This window comes from Dipteris shenzhenensis, chromosome 6 (genome assembly GCF_047967505.1).
Source record: "Dipteris shenzhenensis isolate YYH24624 ecotype China chromosome 6, Dip_SZ_1.0, whole genome shotgun sequence".
In the NCBI taxonomy this organism is placed as follows: domain Eukaryota; kingdom Viridiplantae; phylum Streptophyta; class Polypodiopsida; order Gleicheniales; family Dipteridaceae; genus Dipteris; species Dipteris shenzhenensis.
The window spans coordinates 8,517,929-8,531,804 of record NC_141601.1 but is presented as its reverse complement, the minus strand read 5'-3'; positions in this window follow the sequence as shown (position 1 = coordinate 8,531,804).

Here is a 13,876-nt window from a genome sequence, read left to right as displayed (position 1 = left end):
AGTTCTTTCCTCATCTTGGGTTCGTATGCAAAAAGCACAAACAAAAGGAATAGCCCTCCAAGCTAAGGATGCTCTCCTAGACACTAACATAGAAAAATTGCTTCATTCCAACATAGGATATCATGACTTTAGCCAGCTAAGAACTTCAACTGATTATAAGCACTACCTCAAGAAAAATCTTTTTGCAATGGTTAGAAAACTAGGTCCTCCAACATTTTTCTTAACATTGTCAACTGCAGAATAACTATGGGAGCCATTTGTAGAAGCAATATACAAACTCAACCTAAGAACTCCAGAAGAAAAGCATGCCAACCCACAGATAGAGACAAGACATCTCGTGCTGACCCAATCACAACTGCACAATATTATGTTCACAAATTCCAATCTTTTAAAACTATTATGAAAAAAGATGAAAAAATCATGGGGAAAATAACAGATTTTTTCTTCGTAACAAAATTCCAAAATAGAGGGAGCCAACACGATCACGGCCTTCTATGGATTGACAATGCTCTTGTCTTTGGAATCTCTCCAAATTTTGAAATTGAAGAATTTGCCAACAAATTCATTTCAACAGACATCCTTCAACTCAATACTCACCATAGACAAATGCAAACGCATAAACATCGAAAATCAATGCTACAAATGTTTAAAAAAATGCAGATTTGGTTACCCACGTGCCCCCCATGTCTTCCACAAAAATATTAGAACCTTTCAACATTCCTCATAATAACAATGTTATAAAGAAACACATCAACTTGATTAATGAAACTTTATCTATAGAGAGCACACAATCATTACAATATACAAAATTTTTGAATACTATGAAACTAATAGAAGAGCAACACATATTGGCTCTTTGAGGCTCTATTTCACAACCAACTCCCTTCTTGAGAAGACAACCTAAAGACATTTACACAAACAACTTCAACCTTCAACTATCGAACTTATGGGGAGCAAACACTGATGTACAATTTATACTAAATCCCCATGGGGCTACAGCTTATTGTACATCTTACATGATAAAAATTGACAAAGAAACAACTATAGCAGTGAAAGAAGCACTCTCACAAACCATAAATACCGGCGCACCACCTAATTAAAGAATTAGGAAAGTGGGAAATGCAATCTTAAATATTCAGCACATAAGTTCACAACAAGTAGTATATTTAGCACTGCCAGATGCGAACAATTGAAAAAAATGAATCCTCAAAGTACTGAAATTTATTTTGATGGCATCATTACAAAATACTTGAAACGAAATATAGCACTTCAAAACATTTGCTTAGCAACTTTTTTTAGTGAATACACAAACAATGGAAAAACAACAAAAGAAAGAAAGAGAGAAAAAATAATCCGTTCCAACAACTACAATGAAATAAAGGATCCTGAGAAATACTATAGGGAGCAATGTCTTCTATTTCTTCCATTTCACAAAGTGGAACCAAGCCTTGATAACAACAATTTTACATGACATGATAAATACAACAACAACAAAGACATTATTGACCCAAAAAGAAACAAATTCAACAAGCTAATTCCAAAAATAATGGAAAATTCAACAAGTACTTATAAAACACGACCACATCAAATGTTGAGAACATCAATAATGTTGACAAATATGACATTGCAATAGACATGCCCAATCAACCCAAACCCAAGCAACATCTTAATAACACTCTCAAGAAATATACAATGGCACCAAACATAGAATACTACATAAACTTCAGAACATTAAACACAAAAAAACATTTAATTGTAGAGGACATAATGCTAAAAAAAAGGATATTCCCATCACAAGCATTTCACCTCTTCTTGACAGGAAATGCATGAATAGGTAAGACATTCACACTTCTAACAATAGTACAAGCACTACTACGAAATTACTAGCACAAACAAACACATAACATTGACTCACCAAAGGTTTTACTCCTAGCATATATAGGAAAAGCTGCTTTTAACATTGACGAAACCACGATACACGTTGCACTACACCTACCCCTAATGGCATCGCACTACACAAGTCTTTCTAATGAAAATTTACAAGAACTTTCACTACTCTACAAAGACCTTCAACTAGTTGTGTTGGATGAAGTCTTTAACAGGCCATTCCACACTAGTGGCAACTGATATGCGCCTTCGTGAAATCAAGCACAACCATAACAAACCCTTTGGAGGTGTTGATATTCTACTTTATGGAGACTTGTGCCAAGCAAGTCCCACTAAGGATTCATGGCGATTTATCAACCAATCAACACAATCAACTATGCAAACTTCTTTTTAGATAGACAATGTCTTTCAATATGAATTAACAATACCAATGCACCAAGAAAATGCCCAATACATTGAAATACTCAATAGAATATGAATCGGGGAACATACAACAAACGACATATCATAGACAAACAACTCAAAAAGAAAGTGTACCTCACTTATTCTACACTAATGCCTCCAAAGACGCTCATAATGAAGAGGTATTCCACTTACTCAAAGAAAGTCATCATATCCTTAAAGCAATAGACAAACACCACAAGACATGCAGCAAAACCTTCAAATCCAACAAACATAGGAGGACTACACCAAAAACTCCAACTAAAGCCAGGCATGATAGTGGAAATATGTTCAGGAAATCTCGACATCCTTGATGGCTTAGTAAACAGCGCTGATGGTATTTTCAAAACTTCAAACATAACACATGAAAAACAAGTAGTTTGGATCTTATTCAACAATCCATCCATAGGAAGACAATCACGAATCAACAACTCAACTCTTTACAATGTACACATTCCAAAAGGCTGGACTCCAATAATACAAATCATAAGAGAATTCCAAATTGGCAAAAACAACCTCAATTCAATTACACGTACACAATTTCCAATCCAACCTACAGCAGCTAGAACCATCCACTGTTCTCAAGGACTAACAATGGATCAACTTGCATTTGACCCATCAAAGATACAGTCACTTCGATTAACATACACAGCACTATCACGTATAAGAAACCCTGACAACATTTACATCATCAAGCCATTACAACACAAACACATCAAAGTTGAAAACAACGTCTCAAAAGAAATGCAAAGACTAAAAAAAGAAAAACCATGGCACACTCTTCAAACTAACTTTGCTATGAAAGACCAAAAAATCATGACACTACAATCACTAAATACACACGCCTTTATCTCACATCACATAAACATAGTGAACGACAAAAGCCTACTAAGTGCTACAATCCTCTGCCTCCAAGAATTACATAACAAAAAAAAAATACCTTGCCAAGATTCACATGCTTGGAAAAGTCCCACGAAGTAGGAATTACAACATGTTACAAAAACAACCTCCAACTCATTCAAGATGATTATATTGAAAACCAAGGATGTCAATGCTATCTTATAATCTTCAAAATGAAACCATCAAAAGATATTGCAGTCATAAATGTGTACAATTCCCCATTAATGAGAATAGAAAAACTACTTAAGTCACTACAAATTGCACTAGCAAAGATAAATAATGGCACAACAACATTTATCATAGGAGATTTCAACATCAACCTCAGTAATTCAAACAACAATAACAAAAAACTATTCCATTTCATGAAACAAAAAAAATTCACTCAATGAATTAACCAACCAACTACTATTGGATCTACTATAGACCACATATGGACAAATAATTACAATAACAACAATATATTTGGAACAAACTTCATTTACTGGTCTGACCACTCTCTTATATACACTACCTTAGATTGAGAAATACAAATTAAGTTCTCTTAATGGCAAGCCTTCTAAATGTAATTCACTTGTATCTTAAGAGCCCAACTTTGCTGTGTGAGGCACTTACACCCATCAAACATCCCATGGAGAACTCTTTCCCCCCACCTTATGTATTTGGTGCCACCTCAAGTGTGGGCTTTCTCTATCAAACTTATTGTTGTTACGCGAATGGTTTTGCAAAAAGACTTGCTTTATGTCTTTGAATGCACCATCTGGAATATGTACTGAACCTTCTAACCTAGTGTGTTAGACATAAGCCATGATAAGTACTCTACTTTACCATTCACCTTTGCAACCTTCAAAAGATGACAATGTAACCCCCCCCCCCCCAATGTCGCAAAGTGGTACCACTCCCCTTGCCCTTCATGGTCAAGAGGAAACTCTCATTGTCCCTTCCTCCTCATTTAGAAGGTTAGGTCTTCCTTACCATCCCTTCGAGGAATTCATAGGCTATAGGTGCATAAGCCAACTATGTGAGTTACTTGTGCAAAAAAAAGTGAGGTACCTATGAGTAAATTTTGGGAACAAGATAAGATTTATACAATGTGGGCAAGTTAAGGGGCACAAGCCAACTATGTGAGTGACTTATGGAGAAAAAAAAGATGTTACTATTGGTAAGTTTGGGGAAACGAAGATAAGACTTATACAATGTGGGTGAGTTAGAGGAAATAAAGAGAGCTAGCCATGTAATGAGTTAGGAGAAAAAATACGGCCATGTATGTGGATGGTTAGACATAAATCGTGAAGATTGGGCACCCAGTAACCACATTCAAGCATTATAGGTAATCTTCATCTATGCTCGATTGTCCACATCATGTACTACAAGATGATGTGGTGAATTGGCTAATTTTCAAGTAATTTCCCCAAGGCCCTTTATGATCAAGAAGGAACTCCCATTATTCCTCCTTCTAGCACATATGAGTTTGTTTTAGCCATCTCTTAAAGGAACTACATCTTAGTTTTTCTTACCGTCTCTTAAAGGAACACGCAAGCTTTGGGTGGCCCGTGGGTAATGAGTGAGTGAGGTGGAGAATTTGAGGCAAGAAAGCTTATACTTGAGGGAAAAAAGCTATAATGTGGTGGACGTAAGTATATACAATGCAGAATTGAGGGGAGAAAATATAATGTTGTGGATATAAGCACAAACATCTTTTTTCAAATTTTTTCCTTCTATGAAGCCACATGGATGATGTCATGATCAAGAGTACATCACTCAATAAAAACCCATCGCAACCCATAAAGGATGACCATAACTATGTTTAAAAAGTGTTTTAAAAGGAAGAAATTGGTGATATGCTTAATTTTCTCACAATTAATATGTTTTAATTGGAACTAAGTTTCCTCATTGGGATACCACAATATTGTTGGTACTATTCTCTCTCGGAAATAAACATACCTTGCAGTTTTACCTAGCATAGGAGAAATTGAAATGGAACGAATGAGATATCAAGACAGATTAAATCTTCTCATATAACCAAAATTTTTCCCATGAAAGCGTATCTTGGTTGAGAGTTATCGCAAACAAGACACATGACTAAGTTCCCACTAAGTATATCACACTTTACATATTGACATGCACCACACATCAAGTATGAGATTAATTCCCTCAATTTAGCAAATATGGCATGTACACCTTGCATCTTTTCATGATTATTCTTGCTATATATTGCAATATAGAAGGGATGGAAAGAGAGGAAAGACTACATAAAAAATTCAATGCTAGGATTCATATTTCAATCACAATCAAAGGTAAAATAACAAACATAGCATGCACATAATTTACTCAATGGACGTTGTTCATAAAAAAAGGCATAAGTAGTTGTAGTCCAAGTAATTTTTTTCCCATGACCTTTTGCAAGCCAATCTCTTAATGACAATATTATCCAAATAAATCTCTACTTGATATATCTCAATGCTCTATCTCAATCTAAGGCTATTTTCAATGTAGTTTATTGAAACACAACAAGGAAAAGGGACCATAGGCACGTCACCAGATGCATTTTTTGATTTTTTTCAAAAAGTGATGGGCGCATCTATTAGCACATCCATAGACCCATGTCTAGACATGCATTCATATAACAGCGGGACATACTTATAGATGTGCTAACAGACACACTAATAGATGCTCTATAAAACATTAAAAAATAGTGCTTATAGACACACTAATAGATGTTATAGTTGCTCTGTAGAAAATTTTATTAAAAAAATAGAATGATGTGTGGTTGCACGAATCCCATTTCTACAGTGTGAAATGGGTGTGAAATGGAATTGCTGCAGTAGCCAACACCATTATAATTTGCACAATTCCACACACATCTATAGCTATTGGTAATTCGTTATATATTATTAAACGAGTTAAGGAATGAAGTACTAGAATTTGAAGTCATAGACAAGCCGACGATTACAATTCCAAATAAAACATTACAACTCCAAAACATTTTACATCACAAAGCATTCATGGATAAAACATTGCACAAGGAAATCGAATGCCAAAAAAAAACAAGAGTGTCTATTAACTCATGGCCCAAAAAGTGTTTGTATATACATATAGCACGAAGCCAAGCCACCTGTGGCTTCAAGTACAAAAAAGAATACTAGCTAGCTAGCACTACTTCTATGACTAATCGGAGGCATCCTCGTCATCGCTTCCATCACCGCTCCTACCACCCTCGGAGCCTTCTTCGTCACCTTCTTCCTCCTCGATACCCTTGCCTTCTTCCTCCTCAATACCCCAAGGAGCCTATAAACAAGGGACAACATGTATCAATGTATGAAAAATCAAGATAAATTTACAACATTGACATGTTTAAAGTACTTTTAAATACCTACATGGGTGTTCCAGTAGCCCGGCTATATTGCTCCATAGTAATCAAGCCCTCATCATAGAATTGCCTCCAAGTAGATCACCTGCCATGTCCACGATGATAGGCTGTCATGGCAGGAGTAGGGTATAAATCAGAGCTCATTTGGGGCCTTTTAGCCTAGAAGGAAAATAGCCCTCTGCCAATCAAACAAGGGCCAATGTAACATTGGAAAAAATCAAAGAAAGGAGAAAAAAAGAAAGATCTCCAAGTTTGCATTCAATGAGAATATCTGAGCTACTTTATTATATTTGACAAGGTGCAGTATTTGGTGTTTTTTACCTCACCTGCACGTTCAGAGTGAGCCAACAAAATCCCCAAAACAGCTTCAAAAACACTAAAAATGGACAACGAGAGGCATGGAAAAGGCAAAAAAGGCCTGGAAAAAAAAGTGTACAACACAATGCGAGTTGACAGGTTGGGTCAACTCCCCAACTTATCAACTCACATTCTATTATACACTTTTTTTCCATACCTTTTTTGCTTTTTTCGGGCCTCCGGTTGTCCATTTTTCAATGTTTTCGACGCCGTTTCGAGGATTTTGGCCCACTTCGGATGCACCGGTGAGGTCAAAAACACCAAATTTAACACCCTATGTCAGATATAATAAAGTAGCTCATGCATCCTCATTGAATACATGTCTTCTTAGAACACGTACTTTGTCAGTTTTCTTTTTGATATTATCCATTTTTAAAGCAAAAAAAAAAAAGAAATATAGCAATTTCTCTCAGGGCCCCAAAATGAGCTCTCATTTTTCCTAATGTGCCCACGATATCAAGATGTAAGATGACACAATTTGCAGAGTGGTTAGAACAAAGGAAAAATCTCCTAACCACATGAACACATTGTAATTTGAGATCCATACTTACAAATTGGGCCTCCCATGATGCGAGCATGATGCAATACCTCCTACTCTAAAATGCGAGGATCCATATTGCTCTAACTACATCCGTCGTGCCTCAACGTGCTACAAATTGGGGCCCTACTTCACTAGCTTCAGGCTTTCTTCCACTCGTGCTTATGGGTAGTGTGTGGCTGGCCCCTTGGTGTGGTTGTCCTCCCTCTCTCCTGGCAATCGCAACTAGTGCGTGCCTCTTTCATTTCTCAAATTGGACTTATGTAAAGTCCAATTTGAGAAATGGACTAAAAAACAGTCCAAAATTTTTGAATATACTAGTAATGTTGTTTTTTGAACTAGATTTGACAACTCAAAACAAAAGATTTGATGATTAAGTACTAAGAACATCAATGCATAACCAAATCTCTTACAAAGGTGGTCTACATAAACATCTTCATAACTTCATAAAAATCTCTTACAAAGGTGGTCTACATAAACATCTTCATAACTTCTTGTGAATTGAGCTACTATCACCTAAGAACATCAATAGATGACCAATAATAGATGACCAATTCTCTTAGAAAGGTGGTGTAAATAAACACCTTTATGTATAAGTGGTGTGCACACACCTTTATGACCATTTCTTTTAGAAAGGTGGTGTACATAAACCCCTTAGAAAGGTAGTGTAGATAAATCCTTTTATGTGTAAGTGGTGTACATATACACCTCACTTGGTATTAAAAAACACCCTTAACTATAAAAATACATTTGACATAAAGTTTAAAATACACCATTAAGTATAAAATGGACCTCATAAACAATCTTTATACACAATAATGAGAGTAAAGAAATCAAAAAAGTAGTAAACTTTTTATTAGATATTCGCTTTACATAGAAGTTCAAAACTTGTGATTACAAAGCCATCAGCCATTTTGAATAACAGGAAAGTAAGTTGGTTTCCACCCTGTGTTTCTCCTAATTTGACCACCTTGTGTTTCAACTCATTTGATTCTCTTTACATTTGCATAATATATTGCTAAAAATTTATTTTTGCAGATACTTCAAAGGAGCGAAAGAAAAATTCAATGCAAGGACACTGTAAATAGAACAATTTACATAATACAAAGTTATTGACTTCAGGTATTACTTGCAATTTTTAAAAAAAAGTTGACATTTGATGTATTAATACAAAATGATTACAAGTATAATTTGTTTTTCAATTATTGCTCAAAATCTCTCTCTTGACTTTTTTACAGTGGAGAATCGTTCTGAGAATCTTCCACATGCTGCTCAGGTTGCTGCTATTGGAGTGCTATTGTGGATCCTATTGCTGTGGATCCTAGTGTTGTACATCTTGCTGCTGCACATGCTCAGAATGTCCCTAGCACAAGCAATCTAGAAGATATTCTAGAAGGTGTCAGTGTTGACGAGCTACTTGAACAATTCTCAAAGGATGTGGAAGGAGAGCCTACAGTTGATCTTTTCCAAAATCCTGAGCCTATGCACAAGGAGGTAGGGACATCAAAGCAGCACCCGATCCCATGGACGAGGAGGTAGGGACACCAACGTAGCAAGAGGAGTCGATACACGAGGATGCAGTACTGACAAAGAGTCTTTTGAGACAACTATAATGGGAATGAAGGGCAGCAAATTATAAAATTCAGACTTCTACAAGTAAATGCAATATGGCTGACTTTTCAAGAGAAAACTTGAAAATCACGTTTTAGAGCAAAAGTATAGGCAATGATTGACTTCCAATTCTAAATCCTGGTGAGTACCCTTTAAGAAGTTGAAGGTATAGCATATCTTTTGATGTACATCTATATGTACCAAACTCCACTGATTGCTGCAAGAGAAACAAATAACATGAGGGGATTAGACCAAGAGGCTATAAATTTAATTTAAACATATCAGGATTTTTTCAATAGAGGGTAGTAGTGGAAAAGATCAAGGAACATACTCTGAGCAATATGGGAGGAGAATCATATCAACCACATCTAAATTACAAAAATGAAACCACTTGGAAATGCTTTTGGTTGATGTCTTATTATCTTTTAGCTTGAAAGATATAGCTAGATCAATTATATACACAGAGTGTTGAAGGCTCCAGTGGATCTGACTCTTCAAAAAACTACAAAAAATAACTTCACTTAGCTTATGAAAAAGTGAATGCTACAAAGACATAAACACAATTGACATAGAAAGATATACTTACTATAGAGCTGCAAGCATGATTGTGCAAGTGACATGTTTTTCTTTCTATGCTAAAGCCATGATGCAATCTTCTGTCAGGTCTTAGGTCAGGTCATCATTCACAGTCTGGATAGCTACTCTGATCCTTGATCCAAGTTGGAGGAGCTTCTACTAAATTTACACCATCCTCACTAATGTTTGGGATTGCAAGACAGACACTATTTCTTTGACTCTTTTCCTAAGGGACTCTTCATAGGCAACCTTGCCTCTGGTCTCATGTTGGTGAAAGACCTCTATGATCTTGACTCCTTCATATTTAGGTTTCCTGGATGGAGGTATCAACAAGATATCTCTCATTTTAAGATCATCCCAATGTGCTACTACCATCACGGTGTCCATGAAAAACTCTATAAGCCACTCTTCAACAGCTTCTTGGAGAGCAAGTAGTGCAATCCTTTGCCATCTAAAGTCCACATGCTAGTTGATGCATATTGCCCTCACAAGCCTTTAGAATGGTGCCATGGGTACTGTAGATCCTATGGCTTTTTGAGCCTTCCTTATCTCCATCAGGATAGATTTTCTTTGGCTCACTCTTTTCTTCCTGTTCGTTGCTAGCATGTGCACAGGTTTCCCCTTCCTTGAAGATTTTGATTTGGATGGAGTTGTGGCACCCTGCAATGTCAAGTCCTTTTCCTTTCCTTCTGGCTGTTGCTTTAGTTCTTGCCACAGTCTATTGCATTGTTCTCTTGGAAAAAAACCCAAACATAACAAGCCACCCAAGAGTTTGCTTGAAAACGCGATATCATGCAAAATTATAGAGAAAAGGCTGGAATCGCGTTTTTTAGCAAATTCTTTTTTACATACCTCAGCAACACACAGCATGCAAACAATTTGCTAGAAAATACGATATGGAGGAGAAAAACAAAGAAAAAGCTCAAATCGCATTTTTGAGCAAATTTAATTGAAACCTAGGACTCCACCATCCTCCTAAACCCTAGAATGCATATGAAATGTGCTCAAAAAGACAACTCATAGGGTGTCTTTGAGAGAAAGCTATGGAATGGTCATTTTACCTTAACAACATGAATAACCAATGACTGGTGATAGATTGCTTACTTGGGCTTGTGTGTAGAGTTGGAGCTGGAGCTGGGGAGGTGTGAGATGGAGCTAGGGAAGTTGTGGCTGGAGCTGCAATGGGTGGTGGAGCTAGTGAGGTTAGAGTTGGAGCTACAGTGGGACTCTGTGATGGAGGTGGTGAGGTAGTGAGGTTGGAGCTAGAGCTGGTGAAGTAGTGAGGTTAGATTATTGTTGTATTTACCATACAAGAATATACTTGTTCCGACTAGCAGTGAATTCCATGAGGCAGAATAGCACATTGTTGCATGGAGATATGTGTGATTGCTTATGCAAGGTTCGTAGGCCCCAAGGGGAGGACATGTGTGTTGCCCACACCAGCAGTTGTTCTTCTATGTCTAAAATGTGGCGTTTGGCAGTATGTCCAAAGGAAGAGGATGCTGAATGGCACAAGCTTGAATGCTTATTGTGCAAGTGTGACAAGTGCCCACAACAGTTGTTTTGCCCATGTGAGTTGGATGATGCAAATGGTGCATTGATAAGATGGAATGCATATGAATATGTCACCGAGGATACGAGAAAATGTGATGCAAAGAAAAGAATAAAATTCTTATACAAGGAAACTCCTCCATCCATCATCATCCCTCAATACTTGCAACACTTAAATGTGTTTATCACTCACAACTTCTGTAGTTACTGGCAACACTCTCAATCCAAAGAGTGCACCACAAATTTTCTTAATGATGTGGTGCTTTCAGTTGTTGACTTTGCAAAGAACTATACATTCAAAGTGCAGAATGAGGTTCAATCAATGCATTGGCATAATGACCAAGTGACCATCTTGGTTCATATTTGCTATTGGAAGGAGACGAGCAAGATAAAAAAGCAATCCATCTTTTACATTTCAGATGACAAAGAACATGACACACTATTTGTGCAGCATTGCTTTATGCTCCACCATCAATGGTTGGTATCTAAAGGCTTGAAGTTTAAAAGACACTGGATTTGGCTAGATGGGGTAGCATCTTAGTTCAAGGCCGCTCGCCCGTTTTACTTTGTTGCAAGGTAAGACATTGGACACTGCCCCCTTATTTTCTACATCACACTGAAGATGTTGCATATTTTAAAATGCCATATATATGTTGTTTGTTATGCTAGGTATTGCTCTTTGACTAGCATTTGGATGATGTGGAACTTTTTCAGAAGCGATCATGGCAAGGGAGAGCTAGTGCAGTCATAAAGCATACACTAACCAGTGAGCAATTAGATGTAAAAGATGCAAAGCTACAAAATGCACACGATGTTGTGGAATGGTTCTCATGGAAGATGGGAGATGATTTTAAACAAAGGCTCTTCGTAGAAGTAAAGGTTGGTGATGTTAACAGGTCTAAAGCATGGAACTGCCAAACCATCAAAGGAAGTCGTTCAACACACTGCATATTGGGTTTTAGTAAAAAAGATCCCACACAAGCCTTGTTTAGACATTTGTCATGCTTTTGTTCATTCTGCATGGATGAAACATGGGATAAGTGCACCAATTTATCTCATGCAAGTCCATTGACCTTGAACAAGCTGGAGCCCATCAATGGACAAACTGCATCAGACATGGAGAAGGAATTTGTAACATATGCGATGGATAAAGACCAACTGGCTTACATGCTTCAGATGGGTGACCATTTTGCAGTACTATGGTCCCCTACAAATGAAGATAATGAGGATTATTATGTGGCGCTCTGCTCAAAATCAAAAACATTCCTCATAGAGCAAGAGACGGATGGCTAGGGTAATGTCTTCAACATTGGGGATCAAGTGGTTTTTGGAATCTTTTATGCGAAATTCCCAAAATGTAAAAGCAGTTATGCATTACTAAAAGATGCACCTCCTACTATAGTGCATGCTGATGCGGTGTTGGCAATAAAGTTCCAAATGTTGCAAGCAAAGCACAAGGTTAAAGGCTAGAGAATGGTGTATCGTGTACCCCAAGAGGTGCACGAATGGATCTTGGCAAACATTTCTCTATAAGAACTATTACTGAGCATGTATTTTTGCAATGGCTCTTACATATTTTTGTGCACGTTTTGTATCTTGTTTCTCTCGGGGATGCTCCGTAGTGAGGAACTTTAAAAGTTTTTAGTACTATTAGTTTTAATTGTGTACTATTATATTATTACTGTTTAGGTACTGGTCATGTCATACTATTAGTCCTATTTTTTAGTGATTGTGTACTATTGTAGTAATTTTTGTAGTTCATATTAAGTTTGTTCTATTGTCATATCATACTACTTATTACTATTTGGTTAGTACTATTTAGTACTATGTACTACTATCTTAAGTAACTCATCTACTATCAATTGAGAGAGAGAGAGAGAGAGAGAGAGAGAGAGAGAGAGAGAGAGAGAACCATTGTACTACTGTCATATCATACTACTTAGTACTATTTGGTAAATACTATGTGATACTATGTAGTACTATATTAAGTAGCACATCTGTTGTCAATTGAGAGAGAGAGAGAGAGAGAGAGAGAGAGAGAGAACCATTGTACTATTGTCATATCATATTTTTGTAATGTCGTTCCTCTTTTTAATATATTGCACTTATAATTCAGAATGAGCCATACAAAATCAGAAGGCACCATATAAAATCATAATGAGACATATAGAATCAGTCATATGACATTACGAAGCCCAAACGGCTATTTAGAAAGTAACAACATCTGTATTCATCAATGTACAAGTCCTTTACAATCTTGCCTTCAAGGCCTAGTGTATGGTGGGTATTATTTTACATAAGGATTATGCCTAAGAATCTGTTGGCACATCTCATGTGGAAGGTCTGCTATTTTTTGTTGGATGATAAACCAGTCCACGGGCTTTGGATCTTCCGTTAACAGTGAAACAACAGCATCAACACACCCCATGTCAGCATAATCTGCAGAAAAGACTTCAACGAATAATTTGGCTGGATGCTCACAACGGGCAACTGCAATGCACTCAATCACATGGCCTTCATAAGGGTATCTCATTGTAAAGGCAGGAACACTTTCTCTAGCATTTGCTAAATCCAATAAGTATGGCAGCAACTGATTTGATAGCTCATCATCATTAGGATCTCCATCATAGGCGAAAGGAGTTATGCAG